General features: G+C 37.2%; 1 long non-coding RNA gene across 1 annotated transcript; it reads left to right on the top strand.

Moving 5' to 3' along the window:
- Window positions 1-299: 299 nt before the first annotated feature.
- On the top strand, window positions 300-17,359 carry LOC118763510. The gene is made up of 3 exons (XR_004999270.1): window positions 300-377; window positions 14,735-14,738; window positions 17,206-17,359. It is a non-coding gene; the product is annotated as an uncharacterized LOC118763510 (long non-coding RNA).
- The last annotated feature ends 1,957 nt before the right edge of the window (window positions 17,360-19,316 follow it).

The following is a 19,316-nucleotide window of genomic DNA, read 5'->3' as shown; positions in this document are numbered from 1 at the left end:
AACTGAATAATGGCATACATGCATACATATATACATACAGAGGTTGGACAAAATAATGGAAATACCTGGCGTTATAGCATCATAATTTTGAAATATCTATAAAACCAACAAGAGCTTGTTAATTTTTATGTTTTTTGATTTATTATTAGTGTTGCTTTATATGTTTTGCTAAAATTGCTGTTTCTTTTCAGATATCATCAGAAAAAGTTAATTAAAATTCACTAAAATGACAGATCTATCGGACTTTTAAAGAGGTCAAATTGTTGGTGCTCGTATGTCAGACGCTAGTGTAACGAAAACAGCCGAAAGTTTAGTGTATCAACAAGTACTGTTTCAAAAGTAATGACAGCCTTTGAGAAAGCGGGAAAAACATCATCGTCGAAATAAAACTCCGGAAGAAGACCAAAGCTTTTAGATAGGGCAAAAATTGTTAGAAAGGATCACAAAAGTACAGCTCCCAAAATTACTGCAGAGCTTAATGACCACCTCGAGAACCCAGTTTCCACAAAAACTGTTCGCCAGGAGCTGCACAAAGCCGGATTTCACGAGAGGGCTGCAATCAGAAAATCACCACTTTCGGAAACAAACGTTGCAAAGCATTTAGAGTGAAGTAAAACCGACAGAATTGGTCCCTAGAGCAGTGAAAGAACATTATTTTCTTGGATGAGTCATCCTTTACCTTATTTCCGACCACCGACCGAGTATACGTGTGGAGACAGCCAAAAGAAGCATTTGACCAAGACTGCCTTCTTCCAACTGTTAAACGTGGAGTAGGATCTGTGATGACCTGGGGGGTTATATCTTGGTAATCCACCGGCGCAATGGTTTCCCTTCATGGCAGAATTAATAGTCAATACTTTTTAAGCATTTTATCTAATCAAATTCACCTTATGGTTACGGAACTGTCTCCGGCTGGAACCACAATTTTTCAAGATGATAATGCACCAATTCACTCAGCTAAAATTGTTACTGAATGGCACGAGGAACTTTCTGGTGAAGTTGAACATCTTATCTGATCATCACACTCCCCAGATCTCAATATTATTGAACACTTCTGGTGCATTTTAGAAAGCAAGTAAGGAGTCACTACAAGAACTGGAGACTGTTTTAGATAAAGAATGGACAAAAATTCCTTTGGAACCAATTCAAACTTTGTACAAGATCCATACCTCGTAGAATTCAAGATGTAATTACTGACAAAGACGGTCCTACCCTATTATTGAAATAAATTTATTTGAAATTTTAAGGTGTTTCCATTATTTTGTCCAACCCCTGTACATACATACATACATGCTTTGCCCGGTTTAACACCATCACCTAGTATTTTGAGTACCGTTTAGCAGAATCCACTCAGTTGGAAGCATTCAGGCCACATACACATGCACACGCGCGCAAACACACACAAACACACATACACATACATACACATAAAACACGCGCTTATAATGAGAATGTGGCTCAGGAGAAAGACAAACAAATTTACGGTAAAAATAAAAAGGAAAAGAAACCCATACAGCAGCTATAGAACAAGCTCAGTCCTTCCGTCTGTTGTGTACCAAATAACATTACAATTTCACCACCCTTCGACAATATTATATAGAAAGATAGAATAGATAGATAGATAGATAGATAGATAGATAGATAGATAGATAGATAGATAGATAGATAGATAGATAGATAGATAGATAGATAGATAGATAGATAGATAGATGCATGTATGTGTGTGTGTGTGTATATATATATATGTGTGTGTGTGTGTGTGTGTATGTATGTATGTATGTCCTTTTTGTTGAACCTTTGCTCCGAAAGAACCAAAATGGATTCAGACATGGGCGCTCAACGCTGAGCCAGATACTATGCCTGCGCAGACTTATTGGAGAATCAAAAGCATTTAATCGCGATCTTGCAATGGTATTTGTAGACTTTTCTAAAGCGTTCGATTCTGTAGATAGGTACAAGATGTTTGAAATCCTTAAGCTCTATGGGATACCAGACAAAATTATTTCTGCCATCAAGGTCCTCGACACAGATACGTCTTCAACCATCTTAACCCCTGATGGAGAAACATCATCTTTCTCGATCGAGGCCGGAATACTGCAGGGAGACACACTCACCCCATTTCTTTTCATCATTGTTGTTGATTATGTGCTACGTATGTCAGTTGATACCATCTCTGGCAAGGGCTTTGAAATAAAACCAAGAAGAAGTTCCAGACACCCAGCTGAGTACTTGACAGACACTGACTTTGCTGACGACATCGCTCTTATCAGTGATTCTCTCTCCAATGCCCAGTCTCTCTTACAATCTCTTGAACAAGCCTCAAATTGTGTAGGTCTTTACCTCAATGAGACCAAAACTGAATACATAAACAAGTGCCTGTCCAACAGTGATTGCATCATCCACACTCTCAACAGTGCACCTTTAAATATGGTTTCTGATTATAAATATCTTGGGTCATACATATCATCATCTGGAAAAGACTTTCTAACTAGAAAGGGTATGGCCTGGTCAGCCTGTAATGACATGCATAAGATCTGGTCATCAAATCTAAGTAGAGACTTCAAACTTGAAATATTCAAAGCCACAGTCGAACCAATCCTACTATATGGCTCAGAAACCTGGACGTTATCAAAGAAGCTTGAGAGGCGGTTGGATGGAACCTACACTCGCCTCCTTATGAGAGCTCAAAATCTCTCGTGGAGGCGCCATCCAACTAAAATGCAAATATATGGGAAATTACCACCTGTGTCATCTCTTGTGAAAGGTAGGAGAGTCCAGTTTGCTGGACATTGTTGTAGAGCTGAAAAAGAAGTAATTTCTACTCTTCTCCTCTGGAAGCCATCTACTCGCAACACCAGAGGGCGCACACTCTCCTACCCTGATGTAATCTCCAGACATACAGGCATCCAGCAACAGGACCTCCGTAATGCTATGATGGACCGTGAAGTCTGGCGCAACATGGTAAATTCCATTGTCTCGACCACGGTCGAACAATGATGAATGATGATGATGTATGTATACATATATATGCATGTATTTAAATAAATGTGTTTGCGTGTGTGTGTGTGTATGTGCATATTTAAATAACACAAGTATCTAGTTCTCGTTTAAGATAATGAACGAAGAAAACTGGAGAATCTAGAAGTAATTCCTGCGCCTTTTATTTATGTTGTTTGTCCCGTTTTTCTTGTTTCCTTCACATCATTCACTAAATTACTCCGGTCCTAATTTTCTTTTTATCTCAAATTATGTTTGTATTTATTATTTCTTAGACTCTTCGACTCTTCTTTTATTTACTACTTTTTTTTTATCTTTATCTTCTTTTTTCACGTCGCTGCAATTTTTTTTTTTTTTCTGTTACTGTCACATTACATTGCCAGAAATCGTTGTTACAACTCCCACAAGAAGAATTATTTAGACGTTTGTTTACCATATTCATCTAATTAATTAGCGAAACGATATGACTTTTACAAATACGATAAACAAATAACGATTTTAAACAACAAATAACAAAATTCAGGTAAGCAATCAACTGGAAAAGATGGCGGAAAACACTTTTGAGCTCGTTGCTGAGATTTTGTTCGATTTTGATTATGTTGTTTTGTTTTTTCCAGTGTAGAATGGGTTCCATTATTCTATTATTTCTTCTTAAAGGAACACAATATAAAGTGAGCATTTATCGAGTAAAGATTAGTTTCGACGGAAACGCATATCATTCGAATATCAAGACAATAGTATTTCTTTTTAACACATGTACACACAAACATAATATATGCGCGTGTATGTGTGTGTGTGTCCTTGTATTCATATACTATAATATGTATGTATATATATATATATATATACATATATATATATATATGACTGGATGTATATATATATATATTATATATATATATATATATATATAATATATATATATATATATATATATATATACATATATATATATGTGTGTATTATGTTTATATGTGTATATATTTATGTGTGTTTATGTGTGTATGCGTGTGCTTGTGTGTGTGGGTATATTACTTTTGCTTACTTTTGCTTCGATTCACCATTATGATAATTACAATAGTTATAATTAAAATAATTATAATTTTGCTCATCCTGTTATATGTATATATATATACTTTGTTTGGGGATTTGGTTTGCAAGATTTCTTATGTGAGTTCGTGTGTTGAAGCATATTTTGTGGTGTCTGGTGGCAGTCATTCTAAAAGCGACTGACTCTCCCCAGACACGACAATATATATAAATATATATATAACCAGCATGGCTTCAGCTGAGGCAAGGACTGTCAAACACTGCTCTTACGCCACATCGATGATGTCCTTAAAGATTTGAGATCAAGTTCAAACTCATATATTTTGACTTCAGTAAAGCATTCGACAGAGTCGACCACAATATCTTACTGTCAACATTGTCAAATGTTGGAATCTACGGCAAACTACTACCCTGGATTGAATATTTCCTAGAGAACAGAACACAACTTGTTGTGATCGGTGGAATCCCCTCAAGCCCAGCAAAAGTCACCAGTGGTGTACCTCAGGGGAATGTCTTGGGCCCGCTTCTGTTTGTAGCCTATATAAACGATCTTTCCAGCATCATAAAACACAGCAATGTGAAAATATCCGCTGATGACTCCAACTCTAGAAAATTACCAATGGAGGAGACGGAACTGAACTTTAGTCTGATCTAAATGATATAAGCTAATGGGCAGACAAAAACAAAATGCAACTAAACGAGGGAAAAATTGAGCTGATGCATTTTGGAAAAAAGATTATGCTAAAACGAACATACTCTCTTCCTTCAGAGTTCCTCTCGCAGCATCTAATAATATCAGAGACCTAGGAATAATTGTTGATAACAATCTCAATTGGCTTGCCTACATCAACAATAAGGTCGATATAGCTCGTAGAATGAGCTCCTGGATCCTAAGAACCTTCTGGTCCAGAGAATAAGGTGTCATCATTCCTCTTTTCTCTTCATTTGTACCGCCACTGCTCGAATCCTGCTGCCCGCTGTGGTCTCCCCATACAAAACAAAACATTTCGAAAATTGAATCACCTCAAAGCATTCGCTAAAAGAATTAAGGGCATGACTGATCACCATTATTAAGACCGCCTTAAAACATTGAAACTCTGTTCTCTCCGGCGCCGCAGTGAGCGAGACATCATTTGCATGATGTGAAGAATATAGCACCAGCATTGCCCAAATGACCTCAACATTAGTTTAAGAATTCATCCAAGGCTAGAACATCCCCTACCCGATTCAGGATCACAACACATAAATACAGTGCAAAACAATTTCTTTTCTTTAGCAGGCCCAACCCTATTTAACAGATCAAAGAGGAAAAGGATCTTATCACCTTTAAACGGAATCTGGACAAATTTCTTCAAGGAATGTCGGATAAGCCAGCTATGCCTGGATACAACTGGCTCAACAAGAACTTCCTACTGAAATAGACCATAATACCCACAAAACTTGACTTAAAAAGGGTTTAGCTAATCCTGTTAGACATGGACTGGAACAATCTTTGGTCGAAACATATCTAGGATATCTAAATATGTATGTGTATATATATATATATATATTTATATATATATATATATATATGCATATGTATATACATGTACATATTATGTATATACATATAGATATTGTTTATATATTTTATGTGTATGTACATATTAAATTTGGTTAGATATACCACACACACACATTCACAATTCTATGTGTATTAGTGTATGTGTGTGTGTGCGCGTGTGTGTGTGCTTAAGCAGCACAATTATAAGAGATAGCATCTCCGGACGAATACACGGTGAATTTGCCTTTCTACAATGTATTTGCATTAAGTATGATACTCAACTAGTTATTTTCATCCAATACTACTTTTGTTGTATATAACGATGAACGTATGTATTTTTTATGGTTGTATGTATGTATGTATGTATACATACATACATACATACATACATACATACATACATACATACATACATACACAAATCGTTATCATCATGTATCAGACGCTTTTACAACTCTTTGATGACACGGCAACTAAAATCATCCCAATTAAGCGCGAGTTCTCCCGTTGGAAGAAACAATAGCGTTATTTCGTTGTACCTAGTGCTTTCTTGACAAAGATATTAAGGTGGTTTGCCATTGCCATCTCCACCCGCTCATTCGCCGTTTTAGAGGTCTTGTTTTTAGTCCTGTTGGGTGTCTAGACAGCCTTCTCAGGTAGGGAGCCATTTTAGTCGCTAACCATTCGACCATAAAACAGGTAGTATTAGTTTACATGGTACCAGCAGCAGGTCTCATCAGCTTGTGATGAGACTCCTGACCTGACTATGATATACACATATATGCACGTATAAATGTATGAATATGTATGTGTGTGAGTATGTGTGGTATGTGTGTAGTAATGGCGGTTCATTAGCAATTTACAGTCGAAAGGCAGTAATATAGGCATCCCTAAATAAACTAAGGGCACTAGTCAGCACCAGTATTGCTAGAAATGAGAGTCCAAACAACTCATAGCCACCGAAATAAGAGTCAAAACAATATATTCTTCCCTGTGTTTGTGAAATTTTTGTATCTCTGCCGTAGGACATCATTTCCACATGCGCCAGCTTAATTCAATTCGTCCTTAGTCGAAAGACACCTGTTGCTATGTCCTCTTATTATTTTTATTGTATTTATTATTGTATTTATATTTGTGTAACAGTGTCTGTTCTTTCCGTCCGTTCTTTCCGTCCGTTCTTTCCGTCCTTGTTTTTGTATATATTCGATGCTTTCTTCCAAGGAATCTAGTGCTCTTAGTTTAGTTTTTCCTTGGGGCTGGCCAGATTGGAGCAATCTCAAGAATAATCAGCCGAAATTACAAGGATAATCCGGTTCTTGACTGAAGATAGAAAACTTTGAATGACCCGTCCTTGTTTTCTTTGTATCGTCTATCTGGTTGTTTTGTTGTCCCTTTTTGTATCACCTAGTTGTCCGGATGTTTGCGTTCTTGTCCCATTTTGTATTATGTATATATATTTACACAAGAGTTACGGAATGGAGTACAAAAATCCGGGCTATATATGTGCCATAGCGAGTGGAACCTCGGAAGTGGTAAAAACCAAGCGAGGTGTATACCGCTGGTTACTCTTCAGGCTAAGGATATCTTGATTAGATTAAAGGCTACATTGTCGCAAGGAGGTACATTTTGACACAAATCGGACTCTATACATGCATATATATATATATATTTGGTATTAACTTTGCCATGCAGAGCAACTACAGTACAAGACAATTCCATGCTATAGTTCTCCAATTCATCTCACAGTCTTGTTCATTTTTCACGGCAGATGTCAATCAGCATTGAAGTCTGTGTCCGGCCGAAGTGGGGAAAAACGTGTAAATAGTGACATTGTTCCGTTGAACCTTCGATCGATTCTGATAGTCTAGTTAACTCTTTTTTCATTCATTTGTGTTGATAGGAGTCAGAAGAGGTTTAGCAACTGCAGCCTTCCCGTTGTACCCAGGTTTATGCATCTCACAGAGAACAGTTCTGATTAATACAGGGTTGACGAAGTGGTGGAATAGAGGTGTTGTTACTTTTGTTGCTGTAGTTTCATGGCTTTTAGACTAAATACGTTTCTCTATTCCGTGTTCCCTCTCCATAAGTTCAGCATTTATGCTTGCTGGAGCTAGTTTTATCTTGATTTTGGAATGCGAACATGATATTCTCAAAACATTTAACAATTCAGTTTTAGTGATTGAAGTTTCAGTAATCCACGATCCAACAAGCTGTAACCTTTGGGAATCAGAGAAATTACGTATTAATATTTTAACATATTCAAATATCAGACAGTTATATCGGAAGTATAATCTATACATAATGCATATGACCACACATAAAGACTAGAACTGTTTTGAATTTGTCATAGAAATTATAATTAAATGAAAAATGGTAATTCCATTATTTTGTCCAAATTCTGGATATAGACTAGTATGTGTGTGTGTGTGTTTGTGTATGTGTGTGAAGGCACCTGACCTAGCGGCTATGTTGCACTCACGATCGCTAGATCGCTTGAAACGAGGATGCGTGACGCGTTGAGTTCTTGAGCAAAACACTTCATTTCACTTCGCTCTGCGAACATCTCGGCATCTGATGCGTGGCACACTTGTGCGCCAATACAGACAATATCGATCTGAAGGAAGGCGCGAGCTTATGTAAACACAAGCATTCGATAACTATAAATGAATCAACTGCGTGGTTCAGCAACAAATTGTGGAACGTTGTTCCATCTCGTCTAACTACAGGAGTCCATTGTAATGTGCGTGTATGTGTAATAATATATAGTACATATTTTATATATGTGATCACGTGACCGACCAGACCATCAGATGTTGTTACACATCGCTGGTCACAATGCGTTCGCATTGTTTTAGCCTTCGAATGACGCCACCCCGCTGGCTAAGCGAGCAGGCCAACAGAAGACAGAGTGGGAGAAAGAGTGGTGAAAGAGTACAGCAGGGATCACCACCACCCCTGCCGGAGCCTCCTAGAACTTTTAGGTGTTTTCGCTCAATAAACACTCACAACGTCCAGTATGGGAATCGAAACCGCGATCCTACAACCGCGAGTCCGCTGCCCTAACCACTGGGCCATTGTACCTCCACACACACACATATATATATATATAATATATATATATATATATATATAATATATATATATATATATATATATATAATATATATATATATATATATATATATATATATATATATATATATATATATATATATATATATATATATATATATATATATATATATATATATATATATATATATATATATATATTATATATATATATATATAATATATATATATATATATATATTATATATATATATATATATATATATATATAAACATACATATGTCCAATCATATATACATATGTATAAGCATATATATGTGTGTGTGTATGCACATACGTATGTACAAAGATATTTACATACATACATACAAACATAAATATATACGTACATACATAAGGTATGTCTCTTCTATAATAATTAAAAATAGAAGAGACATACATACATACATACATACATACATACATACATACATACATACATACATACATACATACATACATACATACATACATACATACATACATACACAGGTACAAAGAGAGAGAAAGGTAGAGGCTGAACATTTCCGACGATCGTGTTCATCAAAAAAGACTAAGTGACGAAAAAGTGCTGTTATTAGTTTGTCGTTACTGAGTCCTTTTTGTGCAATTATTAGTTTACCGCCAATTGAAAAAGATAATAAAAGCGCTATTAACGTTATGATCTTAACTTCGTCTTCAGAAAGTTATGAGGCTAGATAGATAGATTGATTGATTGTTGGCTTGTAAAAGAAACAAAGACCATATATCATTGTTATTGTTATTATAAATCATCATCATTATTTTTATTATTTAGTTTGAGAGAAGTGGAAAAGCAAGGGGGACCCATTGATGACATATCGCCAGAAAAATAACATTTTGTTCTATTAAGCGATGTGTTTTTTTTATATATTCTTGGTTCAAATTCCATTGGTTCCACTCTATTTAGATGGAATAAGTAACATTGTGGTTCTAATGTCAGGCTAAATCGGTTCTGCCCTTTCTCTTTCCATTATGTATACGTCTGTTTACTAGAGAGGGATACTCTCCCATGTTGGTGTGTTTCTTATTCAGGTTGAGCTTGAGACCGTTGGTGATGTTCGAAGGGAGAGTATTTGAAAGAATTAACAGAAATAAATTGTGATGTGTGTGTGTGCGTGTGTGTGGTGTGTGTGTGCGTGCGTGTATGCCTGAGTGTGTGAGAAAGAGAGAGAGAGAGAGAGAGAGAGAGTGAAAGAGAATGCTTAAATGTGTGGGATTGCGAGACAATAAGATTGTGTGTGTTAATGAGTTCGTGTGTCCCAATGCATGTGCATGTACGTGTGTAACTTTAAGAGTGTATGAGAGTGTATGAGAGTATATGAGCGTTAGTGAGTGTGTATGTACATGTGAGTGAGTGAACCAGTACAGATGTCCGTGAGTGTGTGAGTGAATGGGCATGCATGAGTGTATGGATGTATTCTTGTATCTGTGAATGCATGTGAAAATGCATGTAACTGTGTGGTGTGTATATGTGACTAGGTAGTATATGAGCGCGATTGTGTGTGTGTGTGCATGGTTCGTGATTTAATTAACAGGATTGTGGAATCAGGGATGCAGTGTCAGTGACCTTTGTAGGAACGTCAGGCTGGTGAGAAAGATGCAGTTGGTGTTTAATGATGTAGTGTATGCAAGCAAGCATATGTGTGTGTTGTGTGAATAGTGAGTGATGAAAACTTTGCACGTACAGAGGTACGCAGCCAATATATACGCGCATATAATAATAATAATAATAATAATAATAATAATAATAATAATAATAATAATAATAATAATAATAATAAAGCCCTGACCCATCAATGGCTAATGGCCTCTGGCTTAAAATCTGAAACAGAGGGGTTTATCATAGCAGCTCAAGATCAATGCCTACCAACAAGAAACTACCAGGCCAACATATTAAAGATCAGAAGCAGTCCAACGTGTCGTGTATGCAAGCAACAAAATGAAACCATTGACCATGTGGTCTCCAAGTGCAGTCTTCTAGCACCTACAGAGTATCTCAACAGGCACGATAGAGCTGCACAATATATTCACTGGGTAATCTGTAAAAACCTGGATTTGCCCCATGAAAAAAACTGGTGGGAACACAAACCACCCCCAGTGCTTGAAAATGACCACATCTCACTCCTCTGGAACTTCACCATTCAAACTGACAGGAAGATAGATGCAAATAGGCCAGACATCATATTGAAAAACTTCAAACAAAGAACATGCCTCCTCATTGATATGACTGTCCCAATCGATATAAACGTATCTGTCAAGACCTACCAAAAACTGAGCAAATATAAAGATCTTGAAATAGAAATCAGCAAAATGTGGAAGCTGAAGACTAAAACAATACCTGTTGTCATAGGTGCCCTGGGAATGATAGCAAAAGGGGCTGATAGCTACCTAACTCAGATACCAGGAAACCCCAAAATGGCAGAAGTTCAAAAGATAGTGCTCATGGGAACTGCTCATATCCTACGCAAAATACTCTCTATGTAATCTCAAGGTTTAAAACAAACATAATTTTCGGTTTAAAAAAAAACAAAAAAAAAACCCCTTTTTTTTTTAGACATTCATTAGTACAACATCCCCACCTCCCAAATATATGGCACACTAGGCATAACAACAACATGAACTTCCAACCCTGTTGTCTCTTGAGGTCTCTGGGTGAGACTTGGAGCCAACTTGTACAAATATAAAGCAAAAGTCAAACATAGAATAATAATAGTAATAATATTGATGATGATGATGATGATGATGATGATAATAATAATAATAATAATAATAATAATAATAATGATGATGATGATGATGACGACGACGACGACGACAACAACAACAACAACAACAACAACAACAACAATAATAATAATAATAATAATAATATAATAATAATAATCATAATAATAATAAAATAATGTTTGAGATTATATGAGCGTTAATGAGAGTGTGTATGTACATTTGAGTGGGTAAGATAGTACATGTGTTCGTGTGTGTGTGTGAGTGAATGGGTATGTGTGAGTGTATTCTTGTATCTGTGAATGGGTATGTGTGAAAGTATTCTTGTATCTGTGGCCACAAAAGAAGCTGGATACCCATTAAAACCCATCTAAACAGGAGCATTACCACCCAAACAAACCCTGTGGATAAATAATATTTAAAAAAATAGAGAATAAAACAAAAAATCTCTCAATCCTTATTGAAATTTGTAGACAATCAACACTACTAAGCAACAAAAAGATAAGAAAAATACTATATAAATACAAAATTACTGAACACGGTATACCTGAAATAAAGGAACAGCTAAAGTAAGATATCTTCGCCAAAGCACAAAGGATCCACCGGTATGAGACATGCCAACGTTTCTTTGAACAAAACAAACAGTTCAACTCCAACCCCAAAAGATTTTACTAAGAACTTGGCAAAAATAAAATAGAGATCTATGCAGCATCAACAGCAAAAGAAGTGGGAGAATTTTGGTAAGAAATATGGTCGGCGGAGGAACAACCTCAGAAAAGATCTATTAAAACTAACACAGAGAAGTTTAATGAAATACTAGCAGAGGCAGAGAAAATGCCTGAATAGCTCACGGAAGGGAAAACTATCCTAATTCCCAAATCCACTGAAACGGCAAACCCACAAAATTATTGACCGATAACTTGTCTCCCAACAATTTACAAAGCCTTTGCTGCAATAATATCGCAGAGATTGAGCAAACATCTGGAAGAAAATAACCTGTTTCCAGAAGAGCAGAAGGGATGCTTCAAGGGCTCATACGGCTGATCAATAAAGCCAAAACTGAAGACAGCCGCAGAAACAAGAAAGGTCTATGTATGGACTGGATCAATTACCGAAAGGCTTTTGAGAGCATGGATCCTAGAAACACTAGCCATGAACAAGGTAGCACCAATAATCATAAAATATATACAAGGTTCCATAAATAAATGACAGACAGTGCCACTTCTCCAGACAAAAGAAGGACTTAAAAAAACCAAAGCTATCCCCATTAGAAAAGAAATGCTCCAGGGAGACACGCTCTCTCCACTCCTTTTCTGCTTGGCACTGATACCTGTATCTGACATGCTAAACAGAACTGCATGCGGATACAACTATTACGGAAAAACAGTTATATATGAATGATCTAAAACTGTAAGCTTCAATTGATAAACAGCTGGAAACGTTACTACAGACAGTACAAAGAAATAAACATGAAATTTGGCTTAGAAAAATGTGCCAGAGCAATCTTAAAAAGAAGAAAACTAGTTAAGAGTGGCAACATCACACAAGATAAAGCAAATGAAATAACGAATTAAACCAAAGCCAGACATACAAATATTTAGGAATCAACGAATTAGTTACGATAAAAAACATACAGGGAAGATAAGAAAAGAAAATTATCGACGAGTTAGATTAATACTGAAAACAGAAGTCAATGCGAAAAACAAGACAATATGTATCAACACTCTAGCTGTCCCAGTTATAAGTTATACCTACAATATTCTTAACTGGACTCTAAATAAACTAATCAAATTAGACAGGAAAACAAGAAAAACAGTGACAGGATTTAGGATGCACCACCCAAAATATGACATGCAAATGTTATATATACAACATATAGAAGGTGATAGCGGCCTTATTCGGCTAGAAAACTATTACTATAAATAGGACTACAAAAATACCTATTTCAGAAGCAAGGAAAACTAATATGAATAACCCTAAAACAAGAACAAAAGAAAAAAACTGTTTTCAGTCTTTAAGGAAGCTGACAAATACAAAAAAGAAGTCATAATACCTAACAACTATGAAGAAAAAGAAACGACGAAAGCTGTAAAACAACTGAAATTTAAACTTAAACTGGGACAGCAACAAAAATAATAAAACGATGGCAAGAAAAGCCCCTGCATGACAAATACAGCGTTAAACTAAACAGAGAAGAAATAAACAAAATAAAATCTCAACCATGGCTGAGAAGCTCAGGACTCAAAGAAGAGACGAAGAATTTTTAATTGCTGCACAAGATCAAAGCCTTCCCAATAGAAATTACCAAAAGCTTGTCGTGAAAAGAAATAAAATAGCTGCAGAATATGGAGATGGAGAAGATAAATCATTTTGTCTCTGGCTACCCAAACCTGGCTAAGAAGGGATATATTTAGGACCTATATACACTGGAAGCTATGCTAACACTACGGAATAACAACAGAAAAAAGATGGTATAGGCACACGCCAGAAAAGGTCACAGAAAATGAGGCACCCCACACATTCAATACAGTGAAAATAAAAGCATCACAACAAACCACGCAGAGCTGCGCGCAGTAGTACAGTGAAATGATAATAATTGATAGTACAGTGAAAGAAGAAGAAGAAGAAGAAGAAGAAGAAGAAGAAGAAGAAGAAGAAGAAGAAGAAGAAGAAGAAGAAGAAGAAGAAGAAGAAGAAGAAGACGACGAAGAAGAAGAAGAAGAAGAAGAAGAAGAAGAAGAGAAGAAGAAGAAGACCAGAAATTTTGAGGGAGGGGATGAGTCGATTGAATCGAACCCAGTCTTCGATCTCGGAAGGAGGAAAGACAAAGTCGATCTCAGCGAAATTTGAACTCAGAACGAAGCGATGGGCGAAATACCACTAAGCATTTCGTCCAGTCTGCTAACGTTTCTCCTACCTCGCCGCCTTCATAATAATAATAAAAATAATAACAATGTATTCTTTATTGGCCACATGGACCTACATAGAACACAGGCACGCAAATACAAAGGCACAAACGTAGGGGTTTACCGAGTAAACATATAAAACAATAACAAAGTTCCCCAATAGGGGGAGACTTCCAATGGAAAAGTGTGCAAACCCCACAGAAAATCTCTCTTTTTCTCCACTTAGAATTGCATGCTCAGAGCAGACCCGTTCGCACGAACTATGCCCGCCACTCTCGTTCACCTTTCAATAAATTTGATGAGCAGAATCACCTCTCTCTCCACACTGATCCGCCTTTTCAAGTTGAACTCGAAAACGTTGATCAGAAATTCGTCAGAGAGGAAAGTATCCGTCGTCATCCCTTACAGTCCTGTCTACCACACAACCTCTTTCGCCATGGTGGAAGAGGAATGATGTAGGCTGAACTATGCTATCAGACTTCCACAATAGCAATGAATAGGTACTTATCTAGTACAGACGACTGGATGCTGTGGTTTATGTGCAAACATTAAAACTGCAAAAAGATCACATTCTATTGTCAAGGAAGCTTGCATATTCGCATTAACCCTGAATTAGATGAACAAACTGAAACCACTGCCATCAAACAAGCAAAACTGATCAAGCAGACTACAAAAAAGAACGGGCAGAAAGAAATTGAAGAACGGTGGAGCCAGAAGCCTCTGCATGGACAGTATATACTAACAACCCTTCAGTTGCTGAGAAGTTCAGGACTGAAAGCAGAGTCTGAAGGTTTCATATTAGCGGCACAAGAACAAAGCTCGCTTACCAAAAACTACCTGGCTAACCTTTTTCAAAATGGTTATAACCTTAAACGCAGATTCTGCGACACATTTGACGGAACAATAGACCATCTCGGGATGTCCAGTGCTTACCCCAAAGGAATACAACAATCGCCACGATAGGGTAGAACACTATTTACATTAGAAAATATGTAAACACTACAAAATCAGCACTCCCGCTTACTGATATGAACATCATTCTGAGCCAGTCGTTGACGGTAAAGATGTCACAATCCTCTGGGATTTTCCAGTCAACACTGACAGATCGATCCCGGCTAATCAACCAGACATAATTATTAAAGACAGGAAAGAAAATACGTGTACACCAATAGATGTAATTGTTCCCACTGATAAAAATGTATTTGCAAAGGAATTTGACAGATTAAGTAAATATAAGGACCTAGAAGTTGAAATACAAAAGATGTGGCATCTTAAAGCGAGAACTGTTCCTGTTATTGTCGGTGCTCTAAGTATGATGAAAAAAAAGGGTTGTCAGAAACATCTAGGTAACATCCCAGGAGAGCCATGTCTCAGAGAAATTCAAAGCTTATTCTGACATGTACTGCCCAGCTCCTTAGAAAAAAACCTATCCATTTAAATGTCTGTGTTGTATTACATGAAAATATTTTGCTACTGACCGGTACCATCCACTCTCGCTATTTTCGCAACGTTCATCCACTTCTCAATAAATTCACTTGATAACAGCACCTCCCCTCCATCCCCACTTTCCTTTTCAAGACATACTTGAAAACGTCGATGAGGGCTCTACCAAAGAGAAAAGTCTCTGTCATCATACCTTTCATCCTCATCCACCAGACAACCTCTTTTGCCACCGCCACCAGGAAAAAGGAAACTGCCTTACCTGCCTGATTAAAGGAAATCGGTGGGGCATTATGGAGTCGACCGACAGATGGGGTGCTATGGACTCTGCTGATAGATGAATCCGTCTCACACACGACAGCAGCTGTTCTACATGACCCCACAGGTCAGCAATGCCTGGACACTGACCGAGTATGTACCGAATAATTTCATCGCGCAGTGCACACCTCGGACAAGCCCGTCTTACAGCACATATGTCCCAGTACAGTTTATCCCGAACAGGAAGCGCCTCTCGGTAGCACTGCCATGCTAAGGACATCTAGAAATTATCCATAGTGCTCTCTGACCAGAAAGCCCCCTGGAATAGACGAGCCAATTAGATGGCAGAATCGTTAGCACGCCGGTCAAAACACTTAGCAGCATTTCTTCCATCTTTGCGTTCTGAGTTCAAATTCCACCTAGGTCGACTTTGCCTTTCATCCTTTCGGGGTCAATTAAATAAGTACCAGTTACACACTGGGGTCGATGTAGTCGATTTAATCCCTTTCCCAACATCTCAGGCCTTGTGCTTACGGTAGAAAGGATCATTATTATTATATTGAAATCAAAGGCTGCGAACTGGCAGAATCGTTAGCACACTGGACGAAATGCTTAGCGGTATTTCGCCCGTTGCTACATTCTGAGATCAAATTTCGCTGAGATGGACTTTGGCTTTTATCTTTCGGGGTCGATTAAGTACCAATGAAACACTGGGGTCGATGTAATCGACTATACCGCTCCCCTAAACTCCAGGCCTTATGGCTACTGTAGAAAGAATTATTATTGTATTGATATATATATATATATATATATATACAGAGGTTGGACAAAATAATGGAAACACCTGGTGTCATAGCATCATAATTTTGAAATATCTATAAAACCGTCAAAAGCATGCTTATTTGTATGTTTTTTTAGTTATTATTAGTGTTGCTTAATATATTTTCTAAAATTGCTGATTCTTTTTAGATATCATCAGAAAAAGGTAATTAAAATTCATTAAAATGACAGATCTACCAGAACTTCAAAGAGGTCAAATTGTTGGTGCTCGTATGGCAGGCGCTAGAGTAATAAAAACAGCCGAAATGTATGATGTATCAAGAAGTACTGTCTCGAAAGTAATGACAGCCTTTGAAAAAACCTCTTCGTCTAAGTAAAACTCCGGAAGAAGACCAAAGCTTTGAGATAGGGACCGTCGGACTCTTACGGGAATTGTTAGAAAGGATCACAAAAGTACAGCTCGCAAAATTACTGCAGAGCTTAATGACCAACTCGAGAACCCAGTTTCCACAAAAACTGTTCGCCAGGAGCTGCACAAAGCCGGATTTCACGGGAGGGCTTCAGCCAGAAAACCGCTACTTTCAAAAACAAACGTTGCAAAGCGTTTAGAGTGGAGTAAAAAAAAACTACAGAATTGGTCCCTAGAGCAGTGAAAGAATGTTATTTTCTCGAATGAATCATCCTTTACCTTATTTCCGACCACCGACCGAGTATACGTGTGGAGACAGCCAAAAGAAGCATTTGACTAAGACTGCCTTCTTCCAACTGTTAAACATGGAAAAAGATCTGTGATGATCTGGCGGGTGGGGGACTATATCTCTGAAATCCACCGGCCTAATGGTTTCCTTTCAATGCAGAATTAATAGACAAGACTATTTAATCTGATCAAATATTTAATTTGATCAAGACTATTTCATCTGATCATTTTATCTGATCAAATTCATCCTATGGTTGTGGAACTGTTTCCGGCGGGAAACGCAATCTTTCAGGATGATAACGCACCAATTCACACTGCTAAAGTTCTTACTGAATGGCACAAGGAACATTCTAGTGAAGTTGAACGTCTTATCTGGCCACCACACTCCCCCGGTCTCAATATTTTTGAACATTTCAGAAGAACAACTAAAGAGTCGATATCCTGCACAATCATCACTGGAAGAACTGCAGACTGTTTTAGCTGAAGAATGGACAAAAATTCCTTTCGAAACAATTCAAACTTTGTAAGAGTCCATAGCTCGTAGAATTCAAGCTGTAATTACTGCCAAAGGTAGTCCTACTCCATTATTAAAATAAATTTGTTTGAAATTTTAAGGTGTCTCCATTATTTTGTCCAACCCCTGTATATATATATATATAATATATATATATATATATATATATATATATATATATATATATATATATATATATATGTATATATATATATGTATATGCATGTATGTGTGTGTATACACACATACACACACACAAACACACACACACACACACACACCACACACACACAAACACACACACACACACACACACAAACACACACACACATATACATATAAATGTGTGTATATATATTGTTGTATTTCGGGATGATCTTTTTGTTGTTGTTGTTGCCAAATAAATACATGCACTATATATTCGTTCTTCACTCGTTTATTACTGTTCACTTTCTAAGTCATGTCCGGAAATCTTTCGTCACACATTTGCGACCTCTTCAGTGATACTTTCCGTCTTCGTGTGTGCTCTTGCTCCGCTTATTCCATTCTGTTCTTCTACGGGTATCTTTGTATGCGTTTGTGTCTGTGTTTGTGTGTGTGTATGTGAGTGTGTCTGTCACTGTTCTTAATAGCACTCTAACCCACTTTTCATCCCCGTCCCCTCCTCCATTGCCGCTGTTGCTGCCTTTGAACCCTACTTTTTGTACCGTTCCTGTATCCCTCAGTGTTTGTGTGTTCCCTCACGCTGCTGCCATCGTGGTAGTTGTTATGGTATTGATTATTGTAGTTGTTGTTACTGTTTCTATTGTTGTTACTGCTGTTCCTGTTGTCTTTGTTGATCGTGTTATTGATATAGTTACGGCTGTCTGTGAAGTTACTGTATATGTGTCTGTGTGTATATATGGGTTTGCTTCCTATGTTGTTAGTATTCGTACCCTTTATACAATCCACACACACATTCACGCACACACACATATGGTAGCAATCATATATAGTAGTAATTATTATTATTCATATTATGATATACTGGTGTGTTGGAAATAGCGCTTAGCTTTATGCTCTGCGTTCAAACACAGCCGAGGTGAACTTCGTCTCTCATCCTTTCGAAGTCGATAAAAAATACTGAGAAGTGCAGAGGTCGCAGTAATTGACAGAAACCATTGACTTAGAATTATCGACTTTGTGCCGACATTTGAAAAAATATTATTATTATATATTAGGCATGGACATGTGTGTGTACGTTTGTGTGTATTGATTGCATCATCTTCATAGAC

Source organism: Octopus sinensis, linkage group LG5 (assembly GCF_006345805.1).
Source record: "Octopus sinensis linkage group LG5, ASM634580v1, whole genome shotgun sequence".
Taxonomy (NCBI): domain Eukaryota; kingdom Metazoa; phylum Mollusca; class Cephalopoda; order Octopoda; family Octopodidae; genus Octopus; species Octopus sinensis.
This window is presented reverse-complemented; position numbering and strand designations above follow the sequence as displayed.